Source organism: Pleurodeles waltl, chromosome 4_2, assembly GCF_031143425.1.
Source record: "Pleurodeles waltl isolate 20211129_DDA chromosome 4_2, aPleWal1.hap1.20221129, whole genome shotgun sequence".
NCBI lineage: Eukaryota > Metazoa > Chordata > Amphibia > Caudata > Salamandridae > Pleurodeles > Pleurodeles waltl.
Window position 1 is genome coordinate 286,926,927 of NC_090443.1, and position 20,536 is coordinate 286,947,462.

Below are 20,536 nucleotides of genomic sequence, written 5' to 3' on the forward strand. Positions count from 1 at the left end.
TGATATTGTTCATACGATCTTTTTTAACATATCACCATAAACTGATATTGCAATTTTTTTTTAGAACATTGGGTCTGGTATGGTGACTGAATTTAAAACTTTGGGGAATATTTAAGAAAAGTGGTGCTGCACAGAGTGCAGCACCACTTTTCTTGTGCCCTTTAGTGCCCCCCTACCTCCACCATTTGTTTGTCATATTTAAAATACGGGGCACCATGGCGCAGGGTAGGGGGCAATAGTGTCATTTTTTTTACGCTATTGATGTACTCTGGAGGAGAGTACCAACATTTTGGCGCTACTCCTACAGAGTACATAGGGGCCCATTATATTCACTGGCATGCCCCCTTTTAACGCCTGCTCTGAGCAGGCGTTGAAAGTGCTGAAACATAATGATGCAATGAAATCTGTTAGATTTCCTTGTGCCATTTTTTCGGCCTCCCTAATGGGGAAATGCCCCCTTTGCATACATTATGCCTGGTGCAGGCATAATGTAGCACAAAGGGCTACAAAGTGGCGCAAAGCATGCATTGCGCCACTTTGTAAATATGGTGTGGATTTTTTTGGCCTTCTAACGCCACATTAGCATAAAAAATGATGCTAATGTGGCATTAGAATGGCACTAGAGGATCTTATATGCCCCTGTGTTAGGGCTGGTACCATCATTTTTTCACTCTTTGTTCTCCAGTCTCTTTTTGGAGGATTTCCGACCATTCTCCTGCTCATCGGCTGTGGATATTGTCATCTTCCTCCTGATCAGACAAGAAAACCAGCAGCGTGAAATACATGTATCCAGCTGAACAGAAATGCTGAGAAACCCATGCTCACTATCTGTAACATGTTTGGCTTTCTGAACTAACGAAAACTGGATGCTGTCTTTTTGCAAAATGGATGCTATGCAAGTGAGACCTACTGGATCTGGCCTTCTCTGCAGGGTCACTCTCAAACTTTTTGCCTTTACCCTCCATTTTCATGCTGAGGTTCCTTTTTGCTGACCTTAGGCCTCTGTGCACTTTAACACTGCTAACTAGTGCTAATGTGCTTGTGCTCATTCCCCTAAACATGGTTGTATTGGTATACACCTAATTGGTATATTTAATTTACTTATAAGTCCCTTGTAGAGTGGTATACCATATACCCAGGGCCTGTAAATCAAATGCTACCAATGGGCCTGCAGCACTTATTCTTTTCTATTCTTCAGGATTTATATAGTGCATGGTTACCCAAAGGGCTTTGCAGTACTGGTAATAAACCTCCACTAACGGTTCTACTTGCCTGTCTAGGGATTAGAATATGTTTTCAGCTGTTTTTTTAAGCTGATTTCTGATTTGTCCAGTCTGATGTGTGTTGGGAGAGGATTCCAGAGTTTAGGTGCCAGATATGCAAAGGAAATTCCTCTGCATAGTGCTTTTTTGATCCTTGGCACCAGTAGTAGATTACGACCCTCAGAGTGTAGTGTTCTTCTCGGGGTATAAGGAGTCACTAGGCGTTGAATGAGCTGGGGACACTCTTTGTTAATGACGCAGTGGGCCAGGCAGAGAGATTCAAACTGGATTGTCTTCTGGATTGGCAGTCAATTCAGGGCTGCTAATGCTGGTGCTGCTGACACATGCCTGGGGATTTTGTAGAGAATCTTTGCTGAGGCGTTGTGGATTACCTGCAGTCGATTTGTCACATGTTTGGGACTGCCTAGGTAGAGGGGGTTTCCATAATCCAGATATGAGCTGATAAGTCCCTGTACAACCACTCTTGGGAGTGGGGCCAGGAACCAGCTTAACAGTTTTCTCAGAGTACAGAGAAGTCCAGAACAGCATACGGCCAGTTTCTTGGCCACCAACTTAAATAGCACTGTAAAACATGTTTGAGGCCTGCAATTGCAGCTTGAATGCAGTTTGGCATTAAACCCCCTTGCCAAGCCTTAAACTACTATTTTATTACATATGAGACAGCCCTAAGGTAGGCCCTAGGTGGCTCAGGAAACAGGGTGCTGGGTAATTAAAAGGTTGGCCTTGTAATTTCAAGTGTTAAATATCCGGGTAGTGAAAAACTCCTATATTTGTTTCTCACTACTGTGAGGTCTACCCCTCCCATAGGATAACATTGAGGATTACATATTACATTTAATGACCTGTACTTCCCAATTTTTATGTTTGGTGTCTTTGGAATTGTAATGAAATACCATATTTAATGGTAATGTTGGGTGTTTGGTTGCAATTTAAAAAATTTCACTTTTAGAAAGTTACACTTTTTCTACCCTTAGCCCTTTTAAGCCTGTAGCCTGGCCTGGGTCACATGACTAGATGTAACTGGCAGTTAGACTTTGTGAATTCCTCCTAGACAGTCACATAATAGAGGGATCAGGTGTGCCTGAATGGGCCATCTACTGGCAGGATGGGGTAGGAGAGGAGCACAGCCCCACTTACAACTGAAAAGCTCCTCTCTGCCTTCACACAAAGGGCATAATGACCTCACATTGTCACTGCAGCCAGTTTAAGCCAGGAAGGGGAGACAGGAAATTCCATGCACTTCAAAGCCACTGTCTAGAAGCTTCTCCCATTTTCCAGAATGAGGGTACAATGGTGTAAAAAGGGACCTCAGACACCAACTCTTCAGTGCACTTCTGGAACTGTGGATACTCTGCCAGGAAGAAGGACTCCTGTGCTGCGGAAGGACTGCCACTCTGCTGGACTGTTGCTCTTAAGGACTGTTGCCCTGCTATCCTGCTGCTCTGCTACCTTCTGCTTGGGTACAAGGACTTGATCTCCAACTGCCCAAAACTCACATGGACTAGTTTGTTGGCTTCCTGTTCAGAGCCAGGGGGACACAAAAGGCTTCCTCCATCTTGAACCCACACCTGGGCCCAGTCTGAGTGTCTCCTGACCCTTGAAGTGGTGCACCTACAGACCTGGACCCTTGGAAGTTGTGCTAAAGGTACCAAGATAGCCAAAATCCAAAACTGAAGACAAACAATTTTGGGCTAAAAACTGCTCTGAGAACCAGATGGAGAACGGGACCAACCAGGTAACATATCTGCCCGAGGTGCATTGCCAGTTGGATTGACTTAGTCGCTTCACCCGCTTCGTTCTTCCCTGGAGCAGCAAATTCTTTCATCAGTCCTTTGCCAACGGGGTATCCGACCTTGTGGCTCTGTCTTCCGCTACAGCCCTCTGCCTCGCCCCACTGGAGATTTTCTACTTTTATTTCAATGACTACGTTCAAGCGTAGAAAGCTTCACTGAGGCTTTGACCCAAGGCCACCTTCCTCGGATACATCCTGCAGCCTTGCCTTGCTGAACTTTACCTTTTCAGACACTTTTTCTCAGAATTTCTTCTATGTCTGAAGGTAAATGCTGACTGGGCTCAATCCAGTTTTTGTTCTTGTACCCTGAACCGCGCACCATAGCGGTTGGCCATATTGTTTTTACTTTAATGGGGTGTCATGCAACTAGATGTCTGCGGTTGGAGCTTTGACCATTTAGGTGCTTGTTTTTGCTAAAACATTAAAAATTCGAAACTTCGGCTCTACCTGTTTTCTGGTGTATGAAATTTCAGTTGAAATCATCTTGGATCTACATCTGAAGCAACACTCAGTGGCTTTCCTAGATGTGGAAATGGCCTGCATCTGTTCCTGTGTTGCTGTGTGTGAACCTGAGGTGATCCAACTATCCTCAAGTGAGGACAAAGAGCTACTAATGATTCAACAAAGAAATCTGCACAAGATACTGTATTTGCTACAAAGACTGTCATGAAGCAGAAAGATTTCAACAAACTATTTTGGCGTTTTCTTTTTCTTTTTAAAGCTGCATTACTTTTAGTTTAGCATATTCATTATCATAACCGATCTGTTTAATCTCTGAACAATATCTCTATTAAACCAACATATTGCTATAATATGTTTTTATGATAATGTCATTTTATAACACCTTTTACATTTTATGTTTTAAATATTTATTTGCTTGAAACAAGGAAGGCTTAAAAAATATCAATTAAGTGCTTGCTGCATTATTTCCTGCCATTTTTCACTATCATATCTTTTATCAAATTTGTGTATGTATTCATCTTATGCTTATACATATGTGACGAATCTTATGAAATTTTTTGAGATATTGAGTTTTATATCTAAATGTTTGGAGGGCATGGATTTCTTTATAAAATTTGATAAATCCTTATGCATAGCTCTGCCTCTATTACGTCACATTCAGACGTACCAGCAGGGATGAAGTAAAGTCGAAGGTCAGACTCCATCTTGAGGAAACAGAGACTACATTTTCTCTATTGTGCCCTTATCATTGATACCTCTGCCTTTGATGAAGATGTCATCTGTCCTTATCTTTTCAAGTGTCAAGTCATTCAGACTCAGACATCAACAAGGCTCCTGATGCAAAATAAGTCTGAGATAAGTGCCTTGTTATCTCTATTTCAAAGTCAGATAATAATAACAGGATAGAAAATGTAGTCTGAATTGACATGTTTTTACCTTATTTGTTTATACGAATGTGTCTAAGACTACCATATTGATGCACACAGATTATGGCACACATTCCTAAGGTTATATCAGAAATGCCCCACATCAGTTAAGCCACAATATAAAAGGCCAGTCAAGTGATCACTTGGCAGGAGAGGTCCTTTGCCCCAGATTATTGGTAAGATACTGCCAGAAGAGTTCGAGAGAAACTACCAGACTGCTGTGATGCCGTAGCATCCTGTTTTGCACCGAAAGCTGATACCAAACCAAATCCAGGAGGAGAGGAGCTGATGCTGATGCATGTTTTCCTTTTGGGGGATTACTCTCTTGCTGTAAACAGGTATGCAGTGAGTTAATTCTCCCTAACAAACTCTAGATGCTCTCATCTTATTGTGCATAGAAGCAGGTTTTAGGGTGTAAAGTTGTTAGATTATATTTACACAATGTTAACAATGTTCATAGTGTTCTCATTGTTCTCAACATGCATTAGTGCTGTTTTAATAATATTATGTGTGGTTATTTTGAATGTTGTAAGCTTAAAGGAGAACCTCTTGACCTAAACACATTTGAGAATAAAGTGTCTTTTCTTAGTGCAGTACCTGTTTGTGATTTAATAAAGTACAAAACTGGCCTTTCAAATTACCACTACATCCCTGAATCCCTGTTTATGTTTATTTCTAAAAATATGCATATATAATATATATATATATATATATATATATATATATATACATATATATATATATATATATATATATACCCTAGTGGCGGTTGCCTCTAGGTAGTTATAGTTAGGACCATGTTTCCATGGAAAAAGCATTTTTTGACTTGCCTATATCTTTGGCACCGTTTGATGAATCTTCACGAAATTTTCCAAAAAAACGCCCCGGTGATTCTTATTGCACACTGGAAGTTTCGGGGTGATCCATCAAGCGAGGGCCGAGAAAAAGAGGGGTCCAAAAAAAATTGTGTTTCCCATGGTAATTTCAACGGGACCTTTAGACACAACTACAGCCCAAACCACTGGACGGAATTAAACCAAATTTGCGAGAAAGATAGCATTCGGTATGCAGATTAGACTTTCGTGTTTCGTGTTTATTTGGTGTAAATTCGCTCAGTAGTTTTTGAGAAATTAAAGGAAACCCCAATTTGTGTATCTGTGATTGTGAAGAATTCACGAACAAACTAGCTCATGCAGGGAAATGCACAGTTCTGATTGGCTGCCAATACTTCAAACCAGGAAGTGTTGGCAGCCGTCTTGGGACTTGACTGTAAAAAAAGGACAAGGGGCCAGGGTAGAGTCACCCTGAACCCTCACCTCTGGCGCTGGGTCCCAGAGGGATCTTTACCCAGGGAAAAGAAGCATTTAAAAAAAAAAATTACCACGAAATCACAGCGATGTTGCAGGAAAAATTAAAAAATAAACAAAGGCAGGTTCTGGCACCTGTTTTTAATAAGCCCCCAGGTGAGTGCATTATTTTTTTCAATAGGGGGGCTCCTGGCCCCCCCACAGCCCCGGGGACCACCAGCTCCGTGGGAAACATTATTTCCTTATGTGGGGGAGGCCTGAAGGCCTTTGCCGCAGCCCCGGAGAGCACTACCTCCTCGGGCTTTTATCTAATATGCTGCTGGGGAGCGCACCCCCCCCGCAGCCCCGGGGACCACCACCTCCCCAGGGCGAACAGTAAAAAATGTAAAGAGGGTCCGTTTCGGACCACCAAACCCTGGGTACCACCACCTTGTGGGGTTTCCCTCGGAGAACCACTGATAGCCCTTGGCACCGCCATCCCCCAGGGCTGGCCTTCTGCCATGTCCTGGGGTGTGCACCCCCAGGACATAGCTGTTTGCTTTTGCTTGGTGGGACCTGACAGCTTCCACTATGCAAAAGCAAACATAACTTCACTTTCTGACAGCAGGATCTGTCAAACAGGTCCCACTGCCAGAAAGCAGAGTTTTCATCTGTCTTTCCTGCACCCAAATATGCGTGCAGGGAAGACAGATGAAAACATTGCTCCAGTAAGCAGGGAGCTGCTATTAAAAGCAGCTCCTTGGTTGTTGGAGCAATGCTGGCTCACGCAGAAGGCGGGAGCCAACTGGGACTGCAGGAGCAGTCTTGAGGCTCCCCCAGTGGTCCCATATAGCCCGTAAAGGGCAAAAAATAAAAAATAAAAATAAAGGGAATCGGGTGGGACCGCAGGGGAGGACTTGAGGCTCTCACCGCGGTCCAAGATAGCCCATAAAGTATATCATCCATCAAGGCCTAAAAAACTCTCTAGCTCTCTCCCTCTCTTTCTCTCTCTCTCCCTTTCTCTTTCAATCTCTTTCTCCCACTTCCACTCACGCACTCACTCAGACCCTTACACACCTACTCACAGACCCACTCAGACATTCACATACCCACTCACAGACCAACTCAGGCATTCGTGCAGGCACACACAGCCCAGTAAGCCCCTCAAGCGCCCACTCACAGATCTACTCAGACTCTCACGCGTCCACTAAAAGACCCACCAATTATAGTTACCTTAGGGCACGAGTTATAGTTACTTGAGATAACTCTAACTATAACAGGTGAATTTCTATGGTTTTATACATTTAAAATGTGAGCCTAACTATAACGTCCCTGGGGTTGGTTGCGGGGCCTGGGCTGCGGAACTGTATGACAGCTCTCAATTGCAGAAAGTGAAGTGTTTGCTTTGACTTGGTGGGAGTTGTTAAAGCTCCTGCCAAGTCAGAGCAAATAGCTATGTCCCTGGGGTGGGCATACCGGGACATAGCAGAAGCAGGCCCTAGGGGAGGACGGTCCCCAGGGACATCAGTGGCTCCTCGTGGCCCCCCTCCAAAGAGTATTGCTCCCGGGAGGTGGTGGACTCCGGGAAGTGGCAGTCCCCGGGGCTGCAGGGGGAAGTGGGGACAAGCAGGCCCCTGCACTCTATTTTTTAAAGCCCCGGGAGGTGGCTGAAGCCAAGTTCCAAGATGGCTGCCAACACTTTCTTCTTGAAGTGTTAGCTGCCAATCAGATCTCAGCACAAGATTGGGAGGGTTCGTAGAGCCTTTGAATCCCTATATATATACAAATTTTAATTTCCTTAGATTTACACCAAATAATAAAAGGGCTCTGTCTGGACCTAGAGCTACCTGTCTGCTAAATTTGGTGTAGTTCCGTCCAGTGGTTCCGGCGCTACCGCTGTTCAAATCTCTATTGGAATTACCATGGGAAATGCTACTTTTTTTTAACCCCTCTCCCCTTTTTCTCTGGTCTTGTTGACGGATCACCCCGAAACTTCCCAGACAGCGGCTGACAAGACTGTCAAATTGTTTTTGGAAAATTACGTGAAGGTTCATCAAGTGGTGCCTAAATATAGGCAAGTAAAAAACAGCCTTTTCCATAGAAACTAAGTCCTAACTATAACTACCTAGTGGTGACCACCATTAGAAAAAATAGATAGCGATAGAGATAGATAGGTAGATAGATAGATAGATAGATAGATAGATAGATAGATAGATAGATAGATAGATAGATAGATAGACAGATCAAAACAATACCTTTCCAGGCTTACAGTGATGCATAAATTATGCAAAAAAGAAGAGAGTACTCTGGGTTGTTCCCAAGTTTAGGTAGAGAGCAGCTCCATTATAAAGTACCCTACAACACAGTAACACTCTAAATTTGCTCACGTCAAATGTCTGTTTTTCTAGTAAAGTTTTTATGCATAGGATTAGCACAGTGCCATCCACGACGAACTAGAAAGAGACTAAAGGCCTCATTTAGAGCTCGGCGGACAGGTTACCCCATCACAACGGTGACAGATATCCCACTTCCCTAAATCTAAATCCCATTATTGTCTATGGGTTTTACATTTTGGTGGACAGAATATCCGTCCCCGTTGTGACGGAGTAACCCATCAGCCGAGTTCTAAATCAGGCCCTAAGCATTTTGCCATTATACACAAAGGGCCTGATTACAACTTTGGCGGAGGGGGTTAAGCCGTCCCAAATGTGACAGATATCCCGCCCACCGTATTACGAGTTCCATAGGATATAATGGACTCGTAATACAGCGGGCGGGATGTCCGTCACATTTGGGACAGTGGTTCCGGCGCTACCGCTGTTCAAATCTCTATTGGAATTACCATGGGAAATGCTCCTTTTTTTTAACCCCCCTCCCCTTTTTCTCGGGTCCTGTTGACGGATCACCCCGAAACTTCCCAGACAGCCGCTGAAAAGACTGTCAAATTGTTTTTTGAAAATTACGTTAAGGTTCATCAAGTGGTGCCTAAATATAGGCACGTAAAAAACAGCTTTTTCCATAGAAACTAAGTCCTAACTATAACTACCTAGTGGTGACCACCATTAGAAAAAATAGATAGCGATGGATAGATAGATAGATAGATAGATAGATAGATAGATAGATAGATAGATAGGTAGACAGATCAAAACAATACCTTTCCAGGCTTACAGTGATGCATAAATTATGCAAAAAAGAAGAGAGTACTCTGGGTTGTTCCCAAGTTTAGGTAGAGAGCAGCTCCATTATAAAGTACCCAACAACACAGTAACACTCTAAATTTGCTCACGTCAAATGTCTGTTTTTCTAGTAAAGTTTTTATGCATAGGATTAGCACAGTGCCATCCACGACGAACTAGAAAGGGACTAAAGGCCTCATTTAGAGCTCGGCGGACAGGTTACTCCATCACAACGGTGACAGATATCCCACTTCCTGAAATCTAAATCCCATTATTGTTTATGGGTTTTACATTTTGGTGGACAGGATATCCGTCCCCGTTGTGACGGAGTAACCCATCAGCCGAGTTCTAAATCAGGCCCTAAGCATTTTGCCATTATACACAAAGGGCCTGATTACAACTTTGGCGGAGGGGGTTAAGCCATCCCAAATGTGACAGATATCCTGCCCACCGTATTACGAGTTCCATAGGATATAATGGACTCGTAATACAGCGGGCGGGATGTCCGTCACATTTGGGACAGATTAACCCCCTCCGCCAAAGTTGTAATCAGGCCCAAAGTCTTTAAGCATAGATTTGGATACAATAGGTATGGAAGAATGACATCTTCCTTGCAGGTGATAGGATTGTAGCCCCTATGTTAGCAGTACAAACTAAAACTCTTCCATTTAAGGAACAGAAAGCCCTAGTTGAAGGACATTTTTTTTCCTTCAAGATAGCCATACATGAATAAAAAGGGTATAGATGCCTGTATCGTCTGATCTAAGGAGCTATGCTGCCAAAGTCAGGGATTTCAGGTTTGCGTGGAACAGTAGACCCTCTGATTTGCTCAACAGCGCTTTATTTTGTCCCCCCTAATCAAGTTAGGATCACTTAAAAAAATAAATCTATGGCCATGAAAGGACGTTAAGGCCCCATACAAAAAAGGTACATAAATTAACTTGACGTATACATTTACAGGTGTAACAGTTTGGAACCCTGCAATCTCCAACCAACTAATGGAGTAATACAGTTCATAAGGCTTTAGTACGATATGCGTCCCCAATTAAATAGAAAATTGTGGCAAACAAAGTGACAAATCCTTCATGAACTTCTACCAGCCCCTGAACTAGACACCAGAATATCAAGCACTTGGGAGGCTTGGTGCATGCCATACCCTGTACAGTTCCCTAGTCTCAGCCCCCACACCTGAATTGTACACCGCGTGAGGAGAGCAGCCTTTCAAAGAAGAGCTTCTCCTCCAAAAAACTTTAAATCACCCACACCATGTTAGGTCTGTGCTCAGTATAGGGAAAGGTGCGGAAGACATTGTGACGTGAAGGGTTAATTAGCTTGAACAGTGTAGATGAGCGTGATGCCTGCCGAAGCCAGAGCAACTTGGAAGAAATTCACGATGTTCGCTTTCAAGCTTGTTTTCTTTTGACATTCCGTAGATAAACTTATTCGCAGCTGCATGTGTGAGAAACAGGCTGTGAAGGAGATTCAGTCTCAACCTTGAGAATGAGACCACAGTAAAAGATGGAATGAAGACAATGGCCAGGGAATGGCAAGGCAGCCAAGAGACATGTACTGATAACATAGCTAGAAAATACTGGAAGGGGATAGAATCCAAGCTTCAGGTTACTTAAACACTGAAAGGTGGGTGAGGGAATTGAAGCTTGCAGATGGAGTTGTGAAACTGTCATCTTCAGACCCAGAGCTGCCTCCCTGTTGTGCTGTTCCAAGACCGTGACGCTCGAGGGGAAGAGAGGTCCAAGCGGGCGGTAGAGGGCTTCCCAGCATTTCGTGGACTAAGTTAAGTTCCACCCAGGGATGAAAGGCTTTTGTTTCTCTGCTCTATTATTATGATTGATTATTATGCTTGCACTGTGTTTATAATCTGAAGAATTCAGCTCGTTTATAGTTTTTCCTTACTGAACATCGTAGTGTGAGTCTGCTACAGTAATTGAAATATGCATTTTAGTGTGCAGTAAATCAAAGCTTATCTGAAGTATTCAACTCGTTTATATTCTGCTTCCTGAACATCGTAGTGTATCACATTTTGGTATACAGTTATTCCAAGTTTATATCTGTCAATGAACTCTTTGCTCAGATGTATACATAGATGCTCTTTGTAGTGTACTTACATATAAATAGATGCTTTTTCATTGCTATTCTTATTCTGTCAATGAACTCTTTGCTCATACGTATACATAGATGCTCTTTGTAGTGTACTTATATATGAATAGATGCTTTTCATTGCTATTCTTATTCCACTATTGTTGATGTGCTAAATGCCTGCATTTACCTGAAATTCTAGTAAAGCTAAATTGTATTCATAATTGGCGTGTGGTCCTTCATTGAGCGTCCTTATTGACTTATACCAAGCAGGTGTCAATCAGTCACCTGGATAAGACAGTCTGCATTCGGTCAGCAATTTCAGGGTGCATGTTAGTACCACCAGATAATACTGTGTTGGCATAAAAGTCTTTCTGGATGGCCACATCACACTTCATAATAGAGTTGAATGTTGTCTCATAAATACTGCATGATTCCATTCCAAAGAAAGAAGGCTTGAAGAGCACCTCAGGGCACCGTAACCTCTCATTGCCAATTGTGATTACCTATCCGTCTGGCAGTTTGTAGCTCTTCTCCAGGGAAGACGAAGATGCTGCAGTGGCCATCTCCTGCTCAACGTCCAGAGCAACATAACACAGTTCTCCTTGATGTTACGCACAATTTCCCTCTCAGCTGACGTAGTGGAGCTGTAGCCTCTCTCTGTTAAGATCTCATCAGATAGTCTGTCAGATCTCTACCAGCCAAGTCAAGATGCAGAATGGCATGGAGAAGGGCATACCCTTCATAGATGGGCATGGTGTGCGTCACACCATCATCAGAATCCATAACAATGCCAGTCGAACGACCAGAGGTGTACAGGGACAGCACGGCCGGGATGGCAACATAAATTGCTGGGGTGGTAAAAGTTTCAAACATGATCTGGGTCAACTTTTCTCTACTGGCCTTAGGGTTCAGAGGGGCTTCTGTAAGAAAGACAGGGTGCTCCTCCAGTGCCACGCGGAGCTCGTTGTCAAAGGTTTGATGCCAGACCTTCTCCATCTCGTCCCAGTTGGTCACAATGCTGTGCTCAATGGGGTACTTGAGTGTCAGGATACCTCTCTTGCTCTGAGCCTCGTCACCTTTGTAGCTGTCCTTCTGCCCCATGCCAACCATGACACTGTGGTGCCTTGGGCGTCCAATGATGGATGGGAACACAGCACGGGGGGGTCGTCTCCAGCAAAGCCTGCTTTGCACACACCAACCATTGTCAATGAGGAGCTCTGCAATCTCCACTTCTGCCATTTCTGATTAACTGAGTAGGGGGGGTTCTGAGGAATCACACAGATGGTTCTGAATGCTGTCAGGTCTGCTGCCGCCAGCTGAGTGATTCACTTTGTGTGGCAACCTCTTATGTGGCTTGATAGTCATTTCCAACAGTTCTGGGTACTGCTGCTTGACAATTCCAGAGTTTGCGGGGATCAAAGAAATCAAAGAAAAGGCATACAGTAATTAATTCAACCATCTTATCAAAAGTGCATTGCCCTCTAAGCCTGCTTCTGGTAGTCTGTTCACAAGTCCTGAATTTTTAGTTTCAAGATTTTGTGAAGAGCTCTATCTTTGGATAGTCGGAATCTATGAATACCAATATGAATATCTACTCAATGAATATCATTGTCATTCATGGTTGCCATTGTAGAATCAGCCTGGAAAATCCACTTGATGGTTGAGGAATCACATAGTAAAATAAATGAATAGTGGAAATTTAACAAACATGGAGAACATTTACGAAAGTGTGCAACCTGTTTCTCTTACAAAAGATAACAAATTAAATGCAAAATAATAACTAAGCCCCTACTGAAAATACAGGCCACCCACCACAACCACAATCAAATTTAATTTTAAAAACCGAATAAAAGTACAAAAAAATACTGGTACATGTCCTCTACTAAACAAAAAACACCCTTCTATAAAGGTTTTACAACTTACTCATGATATCACAAAATCAAAGAGCCTGATTTAGATATTGCCAATCCACAGCGGCGGCGGAACCGAGATCACTGTCAACACAATGGTGTTCCGCCCACCATATTTAGATGTATTGCGGCTGAGCCCCCCTGAGGGAGTGCTCTTCCTAGCCATCAGGCTGGTGGGTTCCCGCCGACCATATTTAGATGTTACAGTTCTCCAGACGGTGTGCTGCCGGCAGATTGCTGACAGAGGGAGGTTGTCACTGGACCCAGTGGACATCAGACAATGGCAGTGCCTATGGAATATAGGTAATTCACAAACACACAAACTGTATCTCGCCCATATGTGCCCCCCACCTACATAACACACCACATACATACTTGTATCTATTGCCATTCCACCACAGCACAAAACATACATGCCACAAACACACATTGACCCACATCCATGACACAACAGGCACACACTATTGACAATGCACCCACACACAACGCAACCACAACTTCCAACACAACTACACACTCATCTACACAAACACACGCACACACAAGCGCAACTACACACATCAAGACAACAACTGCCACACAACAAGACTCACGTGAATGTTGCACACGGCAACACAACAAACACAACAACATCAACGTCATATGCTAGTGTCACACATACTGACACAACCACATCACCCACTCCATCTCCCTCCACCTCAATCAGCCAATTGCATTGCACACACACATACACATACTGACTCACATACAAAACTGGAAGCACAGCATGACAGGCGCAGGTCCCCTTGCAATGTGCACACATGGACAAGGTCTACAAGTGTGATTGTACAGTCACTGTGGTGCCAGCATTCATTTGACAATGAATGTTGACACCAAAATGACAGTTGTGTATGTGTCCGATATGTGTAATGTACCAGTGTGTCTCCATCCATGTCTGACCCAATAGTGTTCCCGATATATGCATGTCACAGTAATTTAAAAAAATGATTGTGACATGTATATGACTGCAGTGATCCTGTGGCACAGTCAATGTGGGTTCCCTACCTTTGAGTCCGGAGATGGGGTGGGTCATGTTTTCAGTGGCAGGAGTGATGGCAGGTCTTGTTCGGTCGTGTCCATTCGAAAACTGAAGTGGAATCAGGAAAAAAGGTCTGATTTACCTCATTTCCCCCCAATCTGCCAACTCAGATGTGGAGTTTGGAACGCCACAGATGGCTTGGCAGTAAGACAGATCCAAATCTGCATGGCGGTAAGAGTGGCTGGAGTCCTGTCCCCAGCCACTATTTCCAATGGCACCGTAGCGGCAGCTGAGGATTCATGGTGGAGACGGAGGGACTCGGGCAGTCTATTGCCTATGGGACTGCCAACATCTAAATCAGGCTGGCGGACTGCCAAGCCAGTGGAGGGTTTTCCATCAAAAAAGTGGTGGAGAACCCATTCACACCAAGATCTAAATCAGGATCAAGGCCCTTAAAAACCAAAGGTATATATGCAGCGGAATTGAAGACAGAGAGAGTGTCACTTCCACCTCAAAATCCAAGTGAAAAGTGACCAGGAGATGGACAAAGCACTGACAGGAGCCTGCTGGACAGGAAAAGGAAATTGGAGTCTCTAGGGCACTTCCTTCCTGAAAAAAAAGTAAAATAAATAAATGATTTTCACACTAAAAAACGACCTGAATGGTCCATTAGAGTAGAATATTCACTCGAAAACACCTTTTTGAGTAGAATTAGCTGCTTCTCGAGTTGAAATTCTGCTTGAGAAGCCTCTGTGCCGCTTACGCTAACCTGCATGACACAAATGGTGGCAGAATAGATACCCAAGCAATACCTTCCCGGTGGAGGGTCTGCAAACAGGTTTAGACCAAGAAGTCTTGGAGGACCAAATGGACAAACTGCCAGTTGTTACGGACCTGACTGTCAAGGCAGTAGTGTTAGTTAAATGTGAGCTGAAAAGCCTACGTAGCAGCCTGACACATATCCAGGATGGTGACTCCGCGAGCAAAGACCACTCTGTGTCGCAGCCTTTGCTCTGGTTCAGTGAACCCACAAACCCTCAGGTGGTTGCTTCTTGGACAATGCATAGCAGATTTTAATGCAGAGTACAATACACTTGGGAATGGTCAGTTCCTGCAATGCCTTCCCTTTCTTTGCTCCAGCCAACCCAAAGAAAAGTTGATCGTCCACCCGATATTTTTGGTTTGATCAGTGAAGAACAAAAGCGCTTTTTTTTTGGTCTAGGTGATGAAGCCTCTCCTCTGCGTTGGAAGAGTGGGATGGAGCAAAGAAAGATGGCAGTGTGATATTTTGGCAGACATGGAAAGGCATTACCACTTTAGGCATGGAAGATGTACAGGTGCGGAGAACCAGTTTGTCGAGGGTGCACAGAGAGCATCTGAAGCTCTCTAACCCTTCTGGCTGATGTTACAGACATTACAAAAGACATTGTGATGTTCAAGAGATGCAGAGGCCATCTATGCATGTGCTCGAATGGGGAGCACATCAAAAACATTAAAACCAAATTGAAATTCCATTGGAGCATAATGAAGGGTTTAAACACAGACGGTTAGTCTGGCACCCTTATGAAAGCCGATATGGCTGAAAGATATCCTGTAACCTTGCTGAAAGCAAAAGGCTAATGATAGAACAAACAATTCCTTGGAAAGAGGTGCAGAGAGAGGATCAACACGTTTGGCAGTGCACCAAGGCACAGACGTGTCCCAACGGAAGGTGTATACATTCTTAGTTGAGGGACACCTGGCTGCCAAAATGACTTCACAGACTTGTGAAGGGAGGTAAAAACTGTCAGCTGCTATGGCTCAAGCTCCATGCATGAATGTGAAGCATGCACATGTGTGGATGTAGGATCCTGCCCTGCTGCTGCAACAGAAAATCCTTCCAAAGGGTCCAGCCTAATCAGAGGACGAATGAGCTGGAGTTCAGGATACTGTACTCTCTGTGCCCAATCCAGAGTCACAAAAAAATGACCTGGGTCTGGTTGTTCCTGATCTTCTTTAGAACTCTAAGCAGGTGTGGTGTGGGTGAGGAGGGGTACATGAGGTGTAATGCATCTCCAAGCTAAAGCCACCTTGGAAACTCCAGCGCGCAGAAGTACTGACATTGCGCATTCTCAGTGGTGGTGAATAGATCTAACCAAGGTTCTACCTTCGGAAGAGACCCTGCACTATCTCTGAATGGAGACGCCACTTGTAATCCATAAGACACCGATGAATGAGTTTGTCCGCCCTGGCGTTCAGGGAGCCTCTAAGGTGTTGCACGACCAGGATTATGTCCTGACATTCCAGCCATGTCCAGAGTTTCAGGGCCTTGTGACGTAGGGTGCATGACTCCACTCTGCCCTACTTGTTGCGATATCACATGGCTGTGGAATTGTCCATGAACACCTGAACCAGCCTTCCCTCGATGGAAGATAGAAAGGTTTTAACATCAAGCGAATCACTCTCAACTCCAGCAAGTTTATGTAGAGCTGAAGCTCCATCGAACACTACAGTCCTCTGATCTTCACCTCTCCCAGAAGGCATCCCCTAGTCAGATGTGACGCATCTCTCACTACCAGGAGCTATGGGTGGGGAAGACAGAGGGGTCTACTGCTAACACAATCGTGGTTCATCAGCCACCACTGCAGGTCTTTTGCAGTCCTCTTCAATACCTGAACCAGATCAGAGAGATTTCTCTGATGCCACGTTTCAGGTCCCACTGAAGAGCCTGTATATGCCAGCAGACATGGATGCAAGAGGTTATGAGGCCCAGCAGCCTCAGAATCAGCCCCAACAAAATCTAGGATAGAGGCTGAAACTTCGTAATCATAGCCTGAGGATCCTGGAATTGCCATTACGGGGGATAGGCCCAAAACTGCACTAAGTCCAGAATGGCTCAGATAAAAAGGAAACATCGGAGAGGGAGTCAGGTGTGACATTGGCACATTGATAGTGAACCCCAACAAATGGAGGAGGTCTGCTGTAGTGTGGAGGTGGGTGAAGACTGCCAGGCGAGCCTGCTCTCAGCAACCAGTCATCGAGGTAGGGGAAGGCTGGAAACCCCTGACCTCGGCAGATGGGCTTCAACCACTGCCCTCACCTTCCTGAACACCCAATGGGCGCCAGTAAGGCAAAATAGGAGCACAGCAAACAGAAAGTGCTCTTGGCCCACTGTGGCCCACCATGAACCGCAGATAATGTCTGTGGGCCCGCAGGACAGTTATGTGAAAATAGGTGCCCTGTAAGTCCAACATTACCATCCAGTCACCAAGTTCGAGAGCAGACAGGACCTGTGCTAATGTGTAGATTTTGAATTTCTTCATCCTTAGGAAGTATTTGAGAGGGTGCAGGTCTATTATAGGACGGAGGCCTCCTTCTTTTTCCAGCACTAGAAAGTAGTGAGAATAGCAACCACAACCTACTTTTGGCTGTGGGACTCTCTCGATGACTTCTATAGCCAAAAGAGCATGCACTTCCTAATGCAGCAAGAAGAGGTGGTTCTCCATCAGCCAGTCTGGGGATGAGCAGATTTGCTGTCTCACTACCTTCATTAGAACTTCTTCATGAAATGTTTTTTCATGCAACTCAAGGTTGCCCCTCCCCCAATGTTTGGAATTGTGCAGAGTGGGGACTTACCATTCCCTAAACCGTTTAAAAAAAAAACAACTTGGATAAAGAAATTATTGCCCACAGTGAGCTGGAAAAGGGTTATTTCGCTCTGTTTACAATATGTAAGAAATTAGATATTAATTGGAAGTAGCATTTGCAAAACTCATCAATCCTATCTCCTTTGGAATCTCCCGCATGAAGTAGGAAGAGTCATTTTGTAATTAAGGTTTAACTTGTCACCTCTACAAGTTTTAACATTTTAACAGGCAGGTGGGAAGGTATTCCAAAGAATGAGAGGCTATGTTAACTTTGTATGAGTCATATTCAAGATCTAACTCGTGTGATTTTAGCATGTTCACCTCTGCATCTTGTACGTCATTACTTTTTTAGACCGATTTTTCTGAAGTATAACATAACTTCGGTAGCTGAGGCTCCTCAGAGTTTCTTTGCACCCACAAATGAAATGGCCTGCACAAAAAAATTACATTTTGTAAATGTTTTTTAAATGTGTTTTAGTTTTCAGATGGCTTTGTGCAATTGTTATATGTACTTAATTTAAATGGAAGAGGATTGTGAATATACACATGTAATAGTATGTTTCATTGGCATTTTATATGCTTTGAGCTTAATTTGATGTTTATTGGTACTAGCACACTTTACTATTGGCGTGGGCTGAACTACATATTTTTTCTTTGCAGTTACTATCCCCTTTAGTGCCTTACCTGTGTTTTTGCATTTCTTCTTTTCAGGGTTTCTTGCTCTCTATTGTAGGGTGTACTATGTTCCATTTGGGGTAATTGCTTACTGCTGTTTTAAATAGATTGCTTCTGTGTATTTGCACTATTAGGGACTCTGCATTTTATAAAAGAGTACTGTATTTTGTATTTTAATGTGATCTGCATATAGTAGGTCTGGCATTTATCCGTGATGGAGTACTGTACTATATTTGTTTCTCATCCAGGTGTAGGTTATGTTGATTAATTTTCTCAAATCATGTATCTGCTTTGGCTCTGCGTATTTGCACTCTTGAGCACTATGCACTTTATTACAGAGTACTGTACTCTGCCTTGATATTGCGCATTTGAACATTGTAATGGTTTTGCACTTCTCATGATGGAATATTGCACTGTATTTGTTATTTTTAACTGATACTTTTCTACTTTTAGGCTGTCTGCTGTTTATGCCTGTGGTCTCTGGTGTTATTTTGATTTGAATGGTTGAAACAATGTATTTCAATATTGTAGCTATATGATGTTTTTATGTTGTTTCATTGTTGATGTTTTATGGCTGTATGTCTGAATATTTTAGATAGTTTCTAGTGAGTTCCAAAACTTAACAACTGAATTTAATTGAATTGAGTGAAGTAGCACTGCACCTTGCCTGAAACCTGCTACACTAGCCTTACACAAGGGAAGGTGCTGGGGACAAATGATGGCTTAAGTCTGGAGTAAAGTGGCCCTACAACGGTGGTTCATGCCAGTATATTTTAGTCTGGAGTATCTCATTTTTTAGGGTATCAAACTATGTTAGATTCTAAAAAGCTAAGCACTGGACTAGACAGTTATTGAATTGCTGGGTTATTGTTGAGTTTTGAGCTTTATGCACTCCTGCATTTCATGCATGAGAAGAGTGTGACAGCTCACCAGTGCTACCACTGAGAGTCAAGTTCTGAAGTGGTTGTATTTGGCCTAGTTTGTAGAGCTACTGTCGGACAGATCCGGTTACATCAGAAGCAAATGACTCCAGCCCCCACAGCTGTGGGCCAGTAGCCCCTGCTTGCCCTGTGGCCCCTGAGCAGGGTCTAACAGTGGCCATGTTTGAGCCTTTGAAGGTTGCAGCTGGTGTAGTTATAATGTCTCTTGTATTTAAGAAAGGTTTGTGAAAGATTGTTTTTTTCTGAACTGTAGTGACTGATTTGAATTAGAATTAGACCTGGCTGAATGTTGAATTAACACAGTATACACGTTACTAAAAATTATATTTTAGTCCAAAACGTTTGCTTTACTAATGCTCTAAAATCTTGCACGCAGGGGGGGCATGTCTATCAATGGAGACCAAAGGAAGGAGAAAGGATAAGGATTAAAGTTATTTACGTAGCAGAATAGTTATCCTGTCAGGGTATCCTCTTCAGATTCATGTTCATCCGCACGCGATAAAGGGCAATGCAGCCAGTGAGCCAAAGAAGAAGGCAAAGGAAGGCATACAAATGGTGGAGAGACACCTGGGGGAATGAAAGCACACAAAGGAAAGAGTTTCACAGAAAAGAGCAAAGAAGGCACAGAGGGCAGGAGAGTGCAGAGGGACACATATGAATGGCAAAGAACAATAGCTGAGATTTCGGGGAGGTGAACAAATGGCAAGGTTCCTAAGAAGAGTACAAAGAGAGGAACAAAGGATAGAACGCCACAGAAAGGTGAAAAGGGAGGGGCACAACTGAAAATGTGCAAGACGAAAATGTGAAGAAAGGTGCTCAAAGGACAGCATGACGCAGGAGGCTACAAATGCAGAAGAACAAATTGCAGCAAGCTGCAAGGGAGTGTAAAGGGCAATGCGCCAGTGGAGAGCCCAAAGTGACAGTGCAACCCAAAGAACCTTCTTTGAGTGATGCCTCTATCACCAGTTGGGGAGCTCCTATTGATCACCTAAGAATTCAGTAAAATTGGTCTCAGAAGGAAATGGCATGTTGTATCAACCTTTATGAACTCCTGGCAGTACACGGAGCGCTGACAACTTTCCACCCAGCTTTCAAGACAGATATTCTGCTTGGCTCGACAAACAACATGACAACTGTGCATTACCTGAACAAGCACAGAGGAACATGATCCACAGCTCAATCTCAGGAGGTTCAAGCCATTTCGAATTGGTTGATAGATGGAAACCTGAGGGTCACTGCAGCCCATCAACTGTACATTTAAAATGCTCAGGTGGACTCTCTGACAGGCTTTTCAAGAGAATAACAAGTGGGTTATATTAAACAATTCAGTACTTCATGATG

The 20,536-nt window shown here is 43.7% G+C and overlaps 1 protein-coding gene and 1 pseudogene across 4 annotated transcripts in view; both read right to left on the minus strand.

Annotated features, from left to right (window-relative positions):
- The window catches only part of NAGA (alpha-N-acetylgalactosaminidase), a 315,980-nt gene that overhangs the window by 81,146 nt on the left and 214,298 nt on the right, over positions 1–20,536 (minus strand). The gene's annotated exons all lie outside the window — the stretch shown is intronic.
- Positions 668–12,609, minus strand: LOC138293791 (actin, cytoplasmic type 8-like; annotated as a pseudogene).